This window comes from Mobula hypostoma, chromosome 20 (genome assembly GCF_963921235.1).
Source record: "Mobula hypostoma chromosome 20, sMobHyp1.1, whole genome shotgun sequence".
NCBI lineage: Eukaryota > Metazoa > Chordata > Chondrichthyes > Myliobatiformes > Myliobatidae > Mobula > Mobula hypostoma.
Genome location: NC_086116.1, coordinates 21,133,821 through 21,151,626, shown reverse-complemented (window position 1 = coordinate 21,151,626; position 17,806 = coordinate 21,133,821). Strand labels below are relative to the sequence as shown.

At 39.9% G+C, this 17,806-nt stretch overlaps 1 long non-coding RNA gene across 1 annotated transcript in view; it reads right to left on the bottom strand.

Moving 5' to 3' along the window:
* Positions 1-17,806, bottom strand: part of LOC134359367 (uncharacterized) — a 36,612-nt gene that overhangs the window by 10,716 nt on the left and 8,090 nt on the right. The window contains exon 2 of the long non-coding RNA XR_010021094.1: positions 1,130-1,252. This is a non-coding gene — a long non-coding RNA (uncharacterized LOC134359367). The remainder of the gene's footprint in view (positions 1-1,129; positions 1,253-17,806) is intronic.

The following is a 17,806-nucleotide window of genomic DNA, read 5'->3' as shown; positions in this document are numbered from 1 at the left end:
TATCTGTCCATAACATCCCATTCCCCAACCCTAGCTAAGTTTGAGGAAGTGGTAGATAAGTCTAAGTGACTACAAGTATTCTTTACAATATTAAATCTTGTAGGCCTTCCATCATTTAGCAGTACCATGTTGTATTTATCTAGAAACTCCTCTATTACCACTCCATTACTGTCTTTACTTTCACTACCCCATTTAGGATTATGGGCATTGAAATCTCCAACCCAGATTACTGGGGATCTTACCTTATTCATAATTTCATCCAAATCTGATAACATCATATTACCTGGATTATAAAATTTTATCAAAGTTATTTGACCATGAGAGCTCCAAACCTCCACAGCCACAATTTCAAGGTTAGATTTAAAATTTAGTCTTTGAAACTGGAATCCTGTTTTTATGAAAATTGCATACCCTACACCAGATTTACCCTTTCTGTCAGCTCTCAAACTATCCTATCCAGGGATCACAAAATCTATGAGGCTTTAACCATGTCTCCTGTATACAGATCAAATCAGGCTGGTCTTTAAAAGTTCCAACAAATCTTTTTAATTCTTGACCATTTGCAGATAAACTTCTTGCATTCCATTGTAATATTAAAAACATCCAAATACTAATTATTGGCCTCTTCATCCACATAAAGCTCCTCCGTACTCTCTGATCCCGACAACTGGGAAGTATTCAGTGATTGTTTGTCTGTCATATACTCAAGTAATTTTTCCGGCAAAATCTGCTTTATATCAAGGAATCTCTCTGCAGCTCCAACAACTACTTTCAACTACACTTGGTTGTAGTTTTAGCCCCGACCAGTACATCAAGAACAAACGCCAAAAAATACTCTTTAGTCATCAACAACGTGCCTGAAGGAACCATAGTTGGAGAACTCAATGTACTGACTCTCCATGATTCCAATCTTTTTTTAACTTATCCTTTGCTCTATCAACTTCCTTTACTGCCTCAGCACATGATATTTTTTATTAGATACTAACATCCTGAATCTGCTTTGCCTTAGTAAAAAACTCACATCCTCTGAACACCACTATATGGTCCCCTCCACAGTTACTGCACTTAGGCACCGCTGCCTTACATGCTTTAATATCATGATCCTCTCCACATTTCATACATCTTTTACCTCAACATGAACCAGCAACGTGTCCAAATCTCTGACAATTATAACAGCACAAGGGAGGTCTGATGTATTCTCTAACTTGATATGACATGCACCCACGATAGACTATAGTTGGAAGAACATCACCTGCAAAAACAAGAAGAACAGGAGAATCCCAATTACCACATTCTCTCAATTTTAATCATTTGGCTTCAATCACTTGACCACCTTTAATATTGTCCAAAGTTTCCTTTTCAGTCATGCCAGACCAAATACCTTACAATACCCCCCTAACCCTCTTCCTTTCTTTCAGAGTAATACACTCCACTTTCACAATCAATTTTCCCACCATTTTAGCACTGTTATATTGGTCAATATCTTTGCAACAAATTTTCAGCAATCCATTAGACAAAATCTTGGCCTGGAATCCTTTACCTATTTGGTTCTCTAATGCTGCTGTCACTTTCAAAGGATTAAGGGCTCTAAATCCTCCTTCTCCTTCCTTCTGACCTTTAATTTTATACAGAACTATAAATTCCTCCAATTCACTCATTTTCCTCTATTTGTTGTCCCCCATTACTTCAGGTCTTTCACTTGATGCATCCCCTTTTTTGGCTACCCTTACTTCTGGAGTATTCCACAGTCTCCCACCCTGCTCCTTCAATCTCATCCCCCCTCTCTTTTTTGCAGCCATAGGCTACAACCTAACGCTTTCCAAACTACTAGGCTGAATCTGGGTACAATATTTCCAACTCCTTTGCAGCCAGGACCCTCCGCCAGCCAGCCCCACAACTGAAGTTGATCCAAGGAGCTAGTTATGTAGCCAGACCAAAATGTGAATCAGCTGCCTCAATTAAAGCACCCAACGGAAAAAGAGAAAACCAGAAAACCTGGAATAAGGAACAATGGACCGGAATGTGAACTGGAATCCGGACTTTACGGACTGGACCATGACAGATTGATGAGGATAGGGCAGATGATGTTGTCTATATTAGGTTTTAGTGAAGCATTTGACAAGGTCCCTCATCGGAGGCTAATTCTGATTCAAGGCACATGTGATATCTAATGACTTGGTAGGTTGGATTCAAAACTCGCTTGGCCATAGAAGACAGGGGAAAGTAGTGGGGTGGGGAGGGGTGTTATTCTGACTAGAGGACTGTGTTAATGGCATTCCACATGAATCAGTTCCTTTTGATAACAAAGATTTGGGCAAAAATATAGGAGGGCTGATTAATAAGTTTCCAACCAACACAAAAATTGTCAGAGAAAAGCAGTCAAAAGATACAGCAGGAAACTGATCGGTGGAAATATAGGCAGACAGATATCTCGGTGAAGGTTCTCAGTCACCCAGGTCATCGTATATCAAGCAGTAGTAAATCAAGGCAAATAGACTTGCTGTGTTGTCTAGAAGATGTTTCACCACTCATCCGAGAGGCTTCTTCAGTTCTGATCCATGGAGGGTAGTTTTCCGGTTTATAAGCTCTGTGAGTTGTTATAAGGTATAACAATCACATGAGGGCTGTCAAGAGTTGTAGAGGTATTGAGAGGGTTAGGGACTTATCTTTTCATGAATGGAGGTGTGAACTGTTGTGGAGATGTCAGGGTGGAGATGTTAGGACTGCATCATAAGTGGCCATTAGGTGGTGTCGTACCCCATCCCCGCTATTTAGGGTGGGCTTTGCAGTTTGACAAAGATGTCTTCTTTAATCACTCTTTCAAACCAAAATGTCCTCCCTGCCCAAAATGTGCACATTGTTGTCATCAAAGGAGTAGTGTCCCTTGTTCTTTAAGTGTAAATGTACAGCTAAGTCCTGACCTGAGGTGTTAAACCTCCTATGTTGGGCCATCCATTTGTGAAGTGATTGCTTTGTCTCGCCAACGTACAGATCTGTGCAGCTAAGCATTACAACTGAAGACAAGGAGTGCAAGTTTTTGAGAGAAGCCTTGAAAGCTCACAGCTACCCTGACTGGGCCTTCATCAAGACAGCAACAAAAACCATCAGGGACATCAACCCAACAGACAGAGGTAAAGAGCAAAGCAGATGGGAAATCATAGTCATTTCATATGTAGCTGGAGTTTCAGAGAAACTCAGAAGGATTTTCAATAAACACCAAATCCCTGTGTTTTGCAAACCTACAAACACACTTAAATGAGAAACTCGTCGACCCCAAGGATCCTACACCCAAATATAAACAAAGCAAGACTGTATCTGCTAAGCAATGTAATGAGAACTGCATAGATCCCAAATGCTTCCTTGTTTCTTTATGATAATTTAGTAGGCATACATGCTATGTTAATGACTTCTTTTTATCTGTTTCTAGAATAATAATATTTGTCTGATAAGGATATCCTGATACTGCCAACTCAATGAAAGGAGGAATTTAGCCCTGCTTCCTTTTTCTTATCATTGTTTGCTCTGTGTAGCCTGCACAATTTAGTAAATAATGAACATATATCAGTATTTCAGAATATTACTTAAATGTGTTCCTTTCAAGAAATTTGATTGAATCACACAAACTAAATAATTAACTCAGAAAGAACAATTCAACAATTTTGCAAGTGATTTAAACTCAATAAATGCATGGCAGAGTACTGGATGAACTATGTGCACATCTCTCCAGCCAAAAGTACTCTGTTTGATTTTTCTATTGTTACGTACCCCGTAACTGGGTTGCCAAACCAGCAGAAATGGATCACTCAGTTGGAGTCTGGAGTACTAGAACTAAGAAAGTTTTATTAAAGAAACAAGCAACACAGTAATCGAAAGGATAATAAATGCAACAATTCAACAATGATAACCACACATGTGCACAGAATTAAGATAACAGCATCAATCAAGCTCTATCGTTGTCTAGGGGTAAATGACCAATTTCAAAATGACTCAAAGTTCAGTCCAGTTTGTAGTTCAGTTCGCAGTAATCGTTGTCATGGCGATGGACAAGGTGGGGAAGAGAGACATAGAATAGGAACAACTCATCATTCAGCACAGCTTCACTCACAGACCAGCGAGATGGCTCACAAACACATTTGGGCGGGTCCTTGGGGATGTCACCTGAGGTCACCGACTGTGACCCCTCCTCCAGATGCGGTCGATCCTCTGCAGTGAACCCGGCACCCAGGCAAGGGCGGACACACACCGGGTTCCCGCTGATCGTACCTTTCCACCCTGTGCGTTGTCCGGTACTTCTCACCACTCGTGAGAGGCGCACCGCTTCCAGGGTCTCGTTACCTCGGGTGGCGTGTGTGTCTGTCTTAGCGAACCTGTCCCTTTTTATCCCCCTGCTGGGGTATCGCCTGTCCATCACTTCAAACAGTTCAGGGCTCAAAGGGGGGAGCCGCTCCAGACAGCTCTTCCTCCCACATCCCTTCATTACACATCTCCAGACGCTGCTCCATTGTTCCTTATCTCTCCTTCCCCTGAGGGCAGGTGGCAGACCAACTGCTGATGCCACTGATGCTAGCCCAGGCCAGCAAACATCTTAATTTTATGTGTATTCTCGTAACACTATATATAGTGCATTCTATTTAATTGGGGCACACTGGAACCAGTATATTTTGGTCCAATTAAGTGGCAGCCCCAATTAGCTGAATATCATGGAAATAGTTAAAAAGGTCTAAAAATGACAAACCAATTTTAACTGAGTTACGACTTATGCATTTAAATGAAACACAGAACAAATAGTACTAAATATCATAAACCTGTGTATTCATTCCTAAGTTATCAGTGGAGGAGTTAATTCAGTGAATGCTGCCATGTTCTTTTGTTTGACTGCAAATGAACAAACTCAGTTCAGACACCCAGTCCAGATAATGGACTGCCTTCATACAATCCTTCCAATGATTGCATCTTCCAAATCTTCATTTTCTTTGTAACATTCAAGATGATTGTTGATAACTTCAAATTTTGCACATTTCCTAACTTGTCAAAGTAATGCAATTGTTTCATTTTCACTCCTGGCTTTTTCTTGATGCTTGAAATCCAGCAAAACATTCTGAATTTTCTTACTGCTTATTAGTTGCCAACTATCAGTTCCAAAAATCACTGCTTTTTGAACACAAACACACACACACTGATGCTATTTGAAACCTGTTCGCTCTAAGCATGTTGTGGTGTCTAACAGCCACATAAGTGCAGGTGATTGAAAGTTGTTAGCAACTGTTCGGTAAGAGTCTTCGGTCCCAATTAAGCAGCACAGAGCCTCAAATAAGTAAAGAGTATCCTGGCTATTTTCTTGATTAGTTTTTGTTCTTTAAGAGTTGTCCCAAAAAAGCAGCTATCCTGATTAACCGATGGCCCAATTAACTGGAATCCACTGTATTTCCAAAGATTCACACAATGGAACCTGTGATTGTACTGTGACTGTGATTGAAGTCTCTGAAGAGACACTGAAGCTGTGATACTGAAGCCTCTATTCATCACAACAAGCAAGCGTTCTTCTAGAAATTTTCTTGGTAGAGTCTCTCAAACAAAAATTACATCACATTTTTATACCCTCAAGATCAAAGGTAACAGTAAGTGATCCAATATAATTTCAATAGTTACAACGACATTGTTTAGTTCAATATTTTGAGTTGACAATGCTTCCTCTGAATTATACATCCACAGTGGGAGCCACCTCTGAATTTTCAAACACCTTTGTTGGGACAAAATAATTTGCATGGTTGGTTTAAAAGCTTCTGGGGGCGGAGTTCCCAGACACCCAAAATTAATGTTGTTAGGGCTGTCTCTGAGTACACAAATATCCAGAGAGTCCAAATACCTCAACTATTGATTGCCCATATCCCAGACCTTGTTTGATATGCTGCTTGACAACATCATTCTGGTCTACTAGATAAATCTCAAGACGCAATGGTTCAAATTACTTAGCCACTTCCCCTCCCCCTCCCACTTTCAAATCTCTTGCTATCTCTTCCTTCAGTTAGTCCTGACGAAGGGTTTCTGTCCGAAACGTTGATGGTACCTCTTCCTATAGATGCTGCCTGGCCTGCTGCGTTCACCAGCAATTTTTATGTGTGTTGCTTGAAATTCCAGCATCTGCAGATTTCCTTGATTTAGCCACTTTTGTCTGGTTTGATGAAGGCCATTAACATAACATCATTTTCTTTCATTTGGTTGGTGCATACTGTATGAGCATGTCTCATGGTTATTTTACTTTGCAAACCATAACTCTTGAGCAACCAGTCCCCCACTATGGACGAGCAGCTTGTGCTCTGTAGACAATATGTTTGTAAAGCTGTACTCTTAACTGATTACTTCTTGCAATTTACAATGTACATTCAAAGAATAAAGACTGGTTCTTACTTGAATTAACACCTGCTATATTCAAGTAGCACGAGAATACTTTATAACTAAACTGAGCGACGTGTGATGGCAGTGGATACAAGTGTTGTGGACCCTGACAACCACACAATTGTAGTGCAGAAGGTCTGTGCACCTTAACTAGCTGTTCACTCACTTGCACTGTAATGACCTGGATAAATTGGATTTGTACTTCAGGAAATACTGTACCCGGGCAAGTTTTCAAATTGTAATGTAATGATGTTGTAATAGCTTGCCAAGGATATCTGAATATGCTGGATGATATGAAAACTACTCCAGAAATTATTTCTCCACAAATGATGGGATTAACTTCATTTCACCGGTTAATGTTAAAGATGAGCCCAAAATAAATACTAAACACAGAACTAATTTGTATTTAAGGTTAACAAGGTTCAGTAACTAAAGTTACAAAAAAATTCAGTAGACAAAAATATATTGCCATTGGTTCATCTACTGATGAAGAAATTGGACATATTTTGCAACTGACGACATCACTGTATTACGGTATTTGATTGACTGAGTATAATCAAGTCAATGACAGTTCCTCATTACGAAACCCTGTCAGGGCCCTACTCCTTATTGCCCTGTGAATTATTTCCTCCTATATTCTTTCTAATTTACTTTTGAAAGCACAAAAAATGTTCCCTTTCCCACCACCCCTACAAGAATTCCCAGTCGTAACTTCTCTGTGTGTTAAAAGGCTTATATTTACTTCCTCCTAAATCTTTCACTCAGATGTTGAAGCCTGTAACTTGGTCCTCGGGACATTCTTGAATGAGAATAGATCATCCTGATGCACCATGTCTAAATCAGTCATAATCATGTTCACTTCTCTCCTTTCTTTGCCCCAAGGAAAACAACCCAACTTTCTACAGCTGACTTCTAAAGTTGGAATCTGTCAATCTTGGAAACATTCTAGTAAACTTATTTTGCATTCTAGTAAACTTATCTCTGAGTCCTTCACAAGCTTCTTAAAGTGCTATGACCAGAATTGGATGCAGTACCGAAGCATTTGTTGCTGTTGATATCATTTAACTGAATGTGGGTTTGAGGAGCCCGGTAATAAATCAGTGGATGAGGGTCAAGAGAAAAAGAATGCAGTGGTTGGAGTCACACCTGGAAGAGAAGATGATGATTATTGTCATTTATCCCATCCCTAGAATTTCATTGCAGAAGTTTATTGGTGCAGTGTTTTGGGTCAATTCATCTTCAACTGTTTCAGCAATGACTTTCCTTCCTTAATAAGGCTAAAGATAGGGGTGTTTATTCTGTAATCACCAATTTACAACTCCACAGCAAATGAAGCTGTTAGGATCACATAAGTTATGGAAGGAGAATTAAGCTGTTCAGCCTATTCTGTCTGCACTGCCATTTTATCATGGCTGTTTTATTATTTCTCTCAACCCCATTCTCTTGTCTTCTCCCCGTCTTGGAAGCCTGACTAGTCAAGAACTTATCAACCTCCACTTTGAATATACCCAATGATTTGGCTCCCACAGCTGTCTGTGGCAATGAATTGCAACAATTCACCATCCTCTCCCTAAAAAAGTTCCTCCTCATCTCTGTTCTAATGGGATGTCCTTCTATTCTGAGGCTATCCTAGACTCCCCCACTATAGGAAACATCCACGCCACACCCACTCTACCTAGACCTTAGAATATTCAATAGGTTTCAATGAGATCCCCCCTCGTTCTTCTGAACTCCAGCAAGTACAGGCCCAAAATCTATGCAGGAACAAAATCTAGACTACATAGCACAAAACAGATGGGTGACAGCACACACTTCACTTTGCTGTATAGGTAGAGGTCCAACAATTCCCAAAAAGTTTGACACTATCCAGGCCAAAGCAGACGGCATGATCGGCTCCCTATATACCTTATCAAACATTAATTTTCCCTCCACTAATGGCACACAACAGCTGAAGCATGACCATTTAGATCACTCCAACAGTGCCCTCTAAAACCGCAAGCTCGAACATCACGGACAAAGGCAGCTGGTACATGGGGACACCAGCAAGGTTCCCCTCTAAGTTCCATACCATCAACTATTTTGTGGGCCCTTCATTGATGCTGGGTTTAAATCCTGGAATGCAATTTCCTTTACATCAGTTTATAACTGCCTCAGTTTTCTGAAAACATTGCTTGGGATAGCTTTTCTACAGTCAGAGTTAACTTTACTGACACATTAGCATTTTTCAGGGAAATGAAATCACAGTGAGAACATAGCAAGGTGTGTACCACGCTAAGTGAGTGAGAAAATGAGATTACATGTAAATGGTTGTGTAGGTTGCTCAAAAACCTTGGTTGGAATATGATAGTACATTTTTATGGCACTTGAGACCTTGGTCCAGCTGGTGTAAGCTAATTTGTAATGGAAGACTTTCCTATTTAGCAAGTCAGCAAGGTTTCGGTAATTGAAAAAGCAAGCTTGGGAGAACAAATATCTGATTGGAATGAGGTAAGTAACCGTCCTTACTGTTATGGGCAGGGAGGTCACCATTAGGATGTGCCAAACAAGAACAAACAGATGGAGATTTAGAATCAGGACTTAATTGATCTGCTACCTCTGAACAGGATGTTTTCTAAGGCAGAGGTGGGCCAGGGATGTGTTTCCATAGGTATAGGTGTGTTCCTAGAATTGCAGTGAGAGGTGATGGTTTTGGAAAACTGTAGAAATATGGGTAATGCAATGTTTTTTGGGTACAAATAATCTTTGAAGGGATGTAATATTGATTAACTGGTTGAATTAAGCAGATATTTCGTAAGCAGACCAAAACAGATGTTAAAGAGCAAGTAGTTAAATATTTGAAGATCAGGCAGGAAAATGCTCATCTATGATATGTACACCTTTAGAATTACATGCTAAAGATTTTATAACCATGGTAGAAGTTGTGATTTTTATATTATCTTAGAACATATATCTGAATGATATTTTTCATCTTGGTGCAAACCAGTGATTAAAGGAAGTCGAGCTTGGTTGATTTGGGTGGCAGGAGTGCACTGCTGGTGATGGTGGCAGAAGGAGATACATCAGAGACATTTAAGAGACTCTTAGATAGGCACATGGATCAAAGAAAAGTAGAGAGTTATCTGCTATGTAGGAGGGAAGGGTTAGAGTAGGTCAAAAGATTGGCACAACATTGCTGGCTGAAGAAGCGCCTGTACTCTGCTGTGCTAGCCTATTTTCTCAGTAAGATCTAAAATTAACAAAGATCTTACTGCTAAGTTGGCACAATGCTTTCTTTCTCTATTCATTCCTCAACCGTATGTATTAAGGGGTAATTATATAGCCAGTTTAGCTAAGATTCAATTATTTTGACACAAACCCAGCAAAAAGGAACCCTTCTCATTAAGGTAGTTTACTGCTACAGTTGATCTGTTTAATCTTTTAAAACAGGAATGTGGTTTGATAATAAGAGCTGGAGCTATAATATAAATAGCTGCATTTTTATACTGGTTGCGTACTGTTTAAAAGCACATTGACAGAACTTTGTGTAATAACATATTTTATTTTAAAAGAAGCGAGATATGCCATTTTAGAGAATGAAAAAATTCAAGTCAAAAAACCTATCTCAGTTTTAGTTGAACTATGGTGTCTTCCTTGAAAACCTGAATGAATTATTTACTTGCTACAGTTGTCTTTCTGAAATGTAGTTTGTGATGTGAATACTAATTAAGTTGAAAAAGGGGATCTGGTGCTTTCCCAGCGTATTAGACAAATAAACTTTTCTCGGGTCTTCCATCCGGTTACAGGTATCAATTATAACCAATGTTTCGATGACCAGCTCTGCCATTTTGCAGAGTTGCTAATTGAAATGTCAGTTATAATTGATACCTGTACCCAAGAAGAGTTTATTCACCAATTATGTTACTGCAGTAGAGTTTCTGCTGTATTTTGCATTTTTGGCAATGCATATGATTTAGGAAACTTGGTCAATGATTTCAACTGTGTAGTTAGGTATAAAATTCTAAACATTTTAAAGGCTTGGTAAGGGGATTATGATCGTACTTAATTGTTGTGATTTAGGATGGAATTATTTCAGTCAAATATCTCACCTGTATTATGCTTCAATGAACTGAAATTATATTAGGGAAAGCTGAAAATTCACACATGGGATTTGTAAAAAAGCACTACAAAGTTGGTGACAAATTTACTATCTATTCAGAACTTCAAATCCCTGACTGTAGCAATAGTTATAAATTTGATGTTTTGAAAGTACAACTTATTATCACATGGAGTAATTGAGGTGAATGCTTAGCAAGCATGAAGGAAAAAGATATAGGCTAATAAACGTTTATTAGGCGAGATGAGAAAACTTCTGTGGAGCACATTGCTGTGCTGTAACAAATGTAGTTTGAAAGGAATCAGACACGTGAGATGTTACACCATTCAAGAAAAAATCCATTTAGTACTTGAAAAGCAATTCCTTTCATATTGTTTAATTTCAATATTTGTTTTGCAATTGTCATTTATAATCCTTTTGTAATAACTGTAGGTCTACAATCTGCAACGGAAGAAATATTAGCAATCACTTACATGTGCGAAACTTATAACAAAGCAACATTATCAATCGTTGTTGAGCAGGATTTAAGATTTCTTCTTATTGCTGGTACTCTTAAATAAGTTTACCCTTCTCGCATTGGTAAATATATCTCACCTTCAGAAACAGCAAATTGAGCAAATAATTAAAATATCTAAAATAAAATCAAAATCATTTTTAATCAAAAGTACATTCTCTCATGGCTCTCATTAGCAGCACCATCTCCACTGAAATCAATGGGAGTGTTGGGGAGTGGGAAAGGTCACGGATCCTGTACTTGATGCGGATTTCCTCAATCTAAATGCAGTGGTATCCAAGCAACATTGAATTTCATTGCTGGATATAAGGAGAGGCTATTGGAGTGTTAAATCATTTGGAGTTGGACTGCTGGAAGCCCAGCTCACAGGCATTTAACAGTTTAAAATCACCGCTATGTACACTCCTGTGCAAAAGTCTTAGGCACATATACATTCTGTACTGTAGCTAGGGTGCCTAAGACATTTGCACAGTAGGGTAGTAATTTTATGTATGCACTGCACTGCTGTTGCTGCTAGAAAGACAAATTTCATGACATATGTGGGTGATGATTGTAATGAATAGATCTACTTCTTTTAGAGCCATGATGCCCCTCCCACCAAGCGCTACGTATCGATCTGTTGTCAGCCCATGTGCTTTTATCTACACATGAACATCATGAACATTATTCTTTCTCACTCACTGCAATGTGAATAAACCTGTTAAAGCCATCTCCCGTGTGAGTGCTTTTACTTAATTGATACGTAGTTGTGCACAGACACAACAAATTGGCAATGAGTTCAAATCTGAATGTCAGAAAATATCACAGACTGCACTGACAGTTACAGGTTGAAACAACGAGAGCTAAACAGCGTGGAAAGGCTGTCACAGGCGCTAACAAAGGTGTGAGTATAGTGCATAGTAACAATGAAAGCCAAGCTGAATTTAAAGTGAAAATAATATGGTGATGGCTTCATTCGGGAAAGTTGACAGATTTTATAGCACTATTGAAGGCTGGGAGTTGTGTATTGAGAGGGTTGAACTGTACTGTAACGCGGTCAATGTGGAAGAGCAAAAGAAAGCCCCTACACTTTTTAGCTTAATGGGCCCCAATCTAGTAACCTCTGAAAGCCAGCACGCAAGATGTTTGATGAAATTGTTACAAATTTAGAAAACCACTCAAGCCCTGAACTGCTAGTAATAGCTGAGGGATTTAGATTTTACAAAAGGATCTAGTCAAAAGATGAAAGCACTTGTGAATACATTGCAGAACTGTTCAAATTTTCCCAGTACTGTGACGTTAGGGATGGACTTTCTGATGCATTAAGGGATAGGCTTGTATGTGGCATGCATATCAAAGCACTCAAAAGAGGACACTGTCCGAAACAGACAGCAACATGACACCGGAAACTGGGAACGTTGTCTTAGACAAGACATTGACCAAACTTGATGCCACTCCTCGGGTCCAGAGGTACTATCCTGAGAGAAACAGAGTGCCATCCAAAAGACTGAACCTTTAGAACTGTGAAGTTTGTTATGCACTGTTATTGTGAAAGCATGCTTATTTAGAATATGGATTTATGAAAGGGAAATTGAATGTTTTGTACATACTCAGTTTTATGCTGCATTACTCTAAAGGGGGAACGAAGTGTAATGTACGGATCTATTTCTTTTAGGGCAATAACGCCCCCCCCCACCCCCGGATCTGTTGTTTACGCATGTACTGCTCTCTAAACACGCACATTGCTCTTTTTCTCGCTCGCTGCAATGTGAATACACCTGTTAAAACCATCTCCCACGTGCGTGCTTTTACTTAATTGATACATAGTTGTGCACAGGCACAACAATGATAAACCTGATTCTGATATGGGTGTCTTTGTGGACTGAAAGTGGGATGAGGGCAAGTAGAGGGGAATAATTGTTTGGAAAAAGGGAGAGAGGAGGGAGTAGGAAACACCAGAGAGACATTCTGTAGTGATCAATAAACTAATTGTTTGGACTCAAATGACCTTGATTTTATGTTTCAGGACTGGGGTGTGTCTGTACCCATTCCACCCTTCCACCTCTTCCCCCCCCCCATACCTACTCCCCTCCTGCGGCACTCCATCCTCACCATTCCCAAAGATTTGCTCCTGCCATGTTTATAAATTCACTCTCCACTCCACAATGACAAATACAGGACTGTGCCAAAGTCTTAGACACCCTAGCTATATGATTGTACCTAAGACTTTTGCACAGTACTATAGTTGCAGCATCTGGTCCAATATTTCTTCATGTGACTTTATGTCAATTTTGTTTGATGCTTCTGTGAAGTACTTTAGCCTGTTCATCCATGTTAAAGATGCTTCACATATTTATTGTTGTCATGAAAAACAATTAAAATAGAAATATTATTATTCCAATTGAAAAACAACTTATTGTCACATAAGGAACCACATTCAGTATTATTTCCCGTCATCATCATTCCATCTGACAATAGCACCTTCCAGTAAAGTAGGATAATCAATTATCACTGTGCTGAAAAGAATGCAACATTTTTAATAAAGCAGTAAGTTTAAACTCTAAAAAGAATTGCCAATATATAATACTTGGGAATATACCACAATCATCTGTCCTTTTTGGTCATACTTTATAAACTAAATTGTTCTGACATGTATAGTTTTGAAATAAGAGAAATAGTAAGTATATAAATTAAACATAAATACAACTAAAGTGAGGTCATTGCATTAAGTCTTTAACAATATCATATTACATGTGAAATGAAATTATGTATTGACAAAGAAGTTGTGTTTTGTTAATAGATTACTCATGCAATTTTAAAAGCAATTCTTGTGGAACATTATAAATCTCAAATTTGGCTACAAGCCAGCAAGCAGGCACTGATAATGCAGATATCGCTATTGGAAAGGCAACAAAGCAAGCAAGCTGCCTGAAGGGGAAACAAAAGCCAAGAAATTTAGTACTGAATGCCAAAATCTACAGATGCTGGAATTCTGAAATAAAACAAAATTCTTGGAGTGTGGAGGGGAAAAAACCAAGGTGAAGACATTAGTTCAATTACTTTTCATCAGATGTAATCTCAGATATTTTAATAATTGCCACCCCTCCTGGCTTTTCTAAATCATGCCTCTCTGCCAGTCTATTCTTTCCCAAACTCCATCAATGTGACCCCCAACCTTCTTTTAACATGTCCACATAAGACCATGCCTCACTTAGTTCTCTCTTCCCACTATCTCCAGCACTCACAATAAAACCCCTTACCTCTCTTCCGGTCAGTGAGTTTTCCAATCCACTAAAGGGGAACAGTCATTCAAAATTCAATGAGAAAAGTGAAGTTGTCAATAGTCTGCTGTTACAACACCCAACATATGGGTGCATAAAGATTTGAGGCATTTTAACTCATCAAGAATGAAATTATTAGTTCACCATCAATCTATGCTGTTGTTATATTTTTTTTCCTTCTATTTATGGAACATTTGAGAGACAGGGGTCATTGTCTAGAAACTGTTTTTCACCATTATTTGGTGGACTAAATAAGTGCTGCAAATAGCACTAACAGCCAGCCAAGGAATCTAAAAGCACTGCAAAATTAAGGAAGTTCACCATTTAAAAATAAGTCATTGAGTCTTTCTGAGTTTAAACACTAATTGTGTGGTTCCTGGTGGTAGTGTCCACTGACTCTGTTTTTGTTGTAAAGAATCATGGGAGGCAGGTCTAAGCGAAAAAAAAATCTTGAGGTAGCATGAAAGACTCCCTGCAGTGAGGGGAAATGTTAGGGAGGGACAACAGATTGTACTTGTACATCTGGGCACACCATAATCTGCATTGGGTCTCAATGATACTAAAGGATGAATTCTGCTCCAGTGGGTGCCAAAAAACACACAGGGATGCTCCAACCCACTAGTAAAGCTTTGGATGGGAGGCTGAAGATTTTCTTGGGTGGCACAGGGGTCTGTGCAAAACATGGACAATTGGAGAGAGTGAAGGAACAATTCTGGAGATGGTAGGCTGTGAAAAATCAGTAATAACCTCAGTCTAGGATAGGATTTCTAACTTGGGCTACACGGACCCCTCAGTTAATGGTAGGGGTCCAGGGCATAAAATGAAATTAGGAACCCCTGCTCTAGGAGATGGCCAGGTGCTAAAGGTGGGAGAAAACTGGAAGCAGGATTTTAGATGGGAAAATGAAGGATGAGAGAGAGGTGGGAATGGAGCCAAGAGGCAAAGGAAGTGGATTGAGAAAACAAAACTAAAGAAAGGAGTTGCGGTAAGGGAGTTTAGGAAACAAACTGAGAAAGAGGGTGTGTGTGTGTGTGTGTGCACACACACGCATGCATGCATCTCTGCTGCTAAAACTGGTTCCCAATTATCTTGGACTTCCCTGCCTTTGAAGTAAAATCTTGACATGTTAAACAGGACAATGGCAGTAGCACCTCACGAGAAATCATATGCAGGCACTTAACAATCCTCCAAATTAATTTCAGCTATGTGATCTCATGGACAGCCACAGCAAAAAGAGTCCTGAACATGCTCCACTATCACAGCCTAAGAATTCAGGTACTCAAATGTTGACAGTGCTATCCAGAACGAAATACAATAGGCTATCGATGACTCGCTCAAAAACTCAACTTGGTGGGTGCACCCATGTCTGGAAAGGTAAACCAGAAACAAACTCTCCCTTCATGGAGTTGGTTTCACAATTGTGAATGGGTTTATTTGAGCACTTTATGGGATAAGTAAATGTGTTGTGATCCTCTTGCTCAGTCTAATGTGGAAATGCCGTGCCACTATGCTTAGCATTTATGAGATAGTCCTGGTTAATGCCAGAGGAATCAAATATGTTCCAAAGCCAAAGTCCCAAAGGGCAAATAATCTTGTATTCTTTGGAAATGCCAGATTCAGAAAAGGCGTGCAGTAGTTGTCTTAAAAGACATGTAGGTAGGAAGATATAGGAAAAGCTATCTCCAGGGTTCTCTAAGCATAAAGTTTTGAACACAATATCGAAATACCAGGTTTCCCCCGCCATCCGAAGGTAGGGTGTTTCTATGAAACAGTTCGTAAGCCGGAATGTCGTAAAGCGAAGAAGCAATTACTGTTTATTTATATGGGAAAAATTTGGGAGCGCTTGCAGACCCAAAAATAACCTACCAAATCATGCCAAATAACACATAAAACCTAAAATAACAGTAACATATAGTAAAAGCAGGAATGATATGATAAATACACAGCCTATATAAAGTAGAAATACTTCTGTACAATCATTGCCTGCACTGTTCTCCGTAATGAAAATCTCACGCAAGCACTCTCAGCAGAAACACTCTCTCCAGTAACTTTTAAGCTATGAAGCTGCCAAATCATACCAAATAACGCATAAAAACACACAGCCTATATAAAGTAGAAATAATGTATGTACAGTGTAGTATCACTTACTGGAATCGGGAAGACAGCGCCGAGCACACTGATGATGGTGTGTTAGGCTGAGTCGTCGGAGGTTGGGGTGGTGCAGTGGCCCCCACCCTCCAGGCTGCCGACCAATATGCAATCGGCAATCGCCTCTGATCTGGGCCGACATTCACGTGCCGGGCGGCAGCTAATTAATTAGCTTGTTTATTTCGGCTTTTTTCTTAAAGATGTGCTGGGTGTGTCCTGGCTACCGCTGCATTCTCCGCGGCAATGTATCGGTCCTCGGCCCGGGGGTTGGGGTGGTGGGACACTGGGGTGTCATTTCATCGTCGTCTGTTTCCATCAGGGCAGGCAGGTCATCTTCTTCTATGTCTGCCTGCCTCGATGTCGAAGGTCGAAGTTCGTCATCTGCGGTGGCTGATGTGGAAGGCTTGCTTGACTGCTTAGCCTCGCACATTTTTTTATCCTGGACGACTTCACTTTCGGTCCGTTCGCTACTGCATTCAGTTTTGATTGTTATCCTTTCCTCTTCCAATTGCATCAGCTATCAGTTCTTGGTCATGGGATGCCAAACCTCTTCAACATCATCTTCGTCAACTTCCGCAAGCCAAGCTCACTCTGTCCTTGCTTCATTCACCACGATTGAAATGCTTAATTATGTCTAGTTTTACGCTAGGTGCAATACCCTTACGAGCTCTGTTAAGCTTTTCCTATACCTTAGAACTCATCTTGCTAACGGATGCTCACAGGCACGTGTTTAAGCAATGCCGGCTAGAATGCCGTTCCGAATCCGGGGGGAGGAGCTTGGCTGCTCGGGGTGTGCGCTGCCTTTTTCGTAACAGTTGAAACACCTTCTGCTGGTGAAAACAGGTAACTAATGTAGGTCTTTCGTAACAGTGAAGTTTCGTAAAGCGAACGTTCGAAAAGCGGGGGACACCTGTATTCACGAAGCTGTTAATGTAAATAAACAGTTATAAAGCCTTATAGTAATATCATTGTCCATTTGAAGAAATGCAAGAATGTCTGGACCACTTATGCCAATCACTGCCTAAACCTCTCTATCATCTCCATCAACCTGGCCGCAAAACAGCACTAGCAATGTAAATATCGCTGCAAGGTAATCAATGTCATGCACTACATTGGCTCTGCAAGGAAAGTTCTTCTCAAATCAGCAAATCCAAACAAAATTGACAACTCCTAAACAATAAGAACATTAAAATGTCCACTGTGCCGAGTCTGTCTTGAGGTTGGCTGTTATTAATGTTGTTCCCTGCATCAAGGCACGCATCATACTCAGCCAGCTTCACTCACATCCACTGCATATACCAGATTCCTAAAATGAGCACCTCATGAGAAGATATTTCAAGGACATTCTTGAACTGGTGCAGCAACCTCACCAATTCATAGGACTTCCTGGCTCCT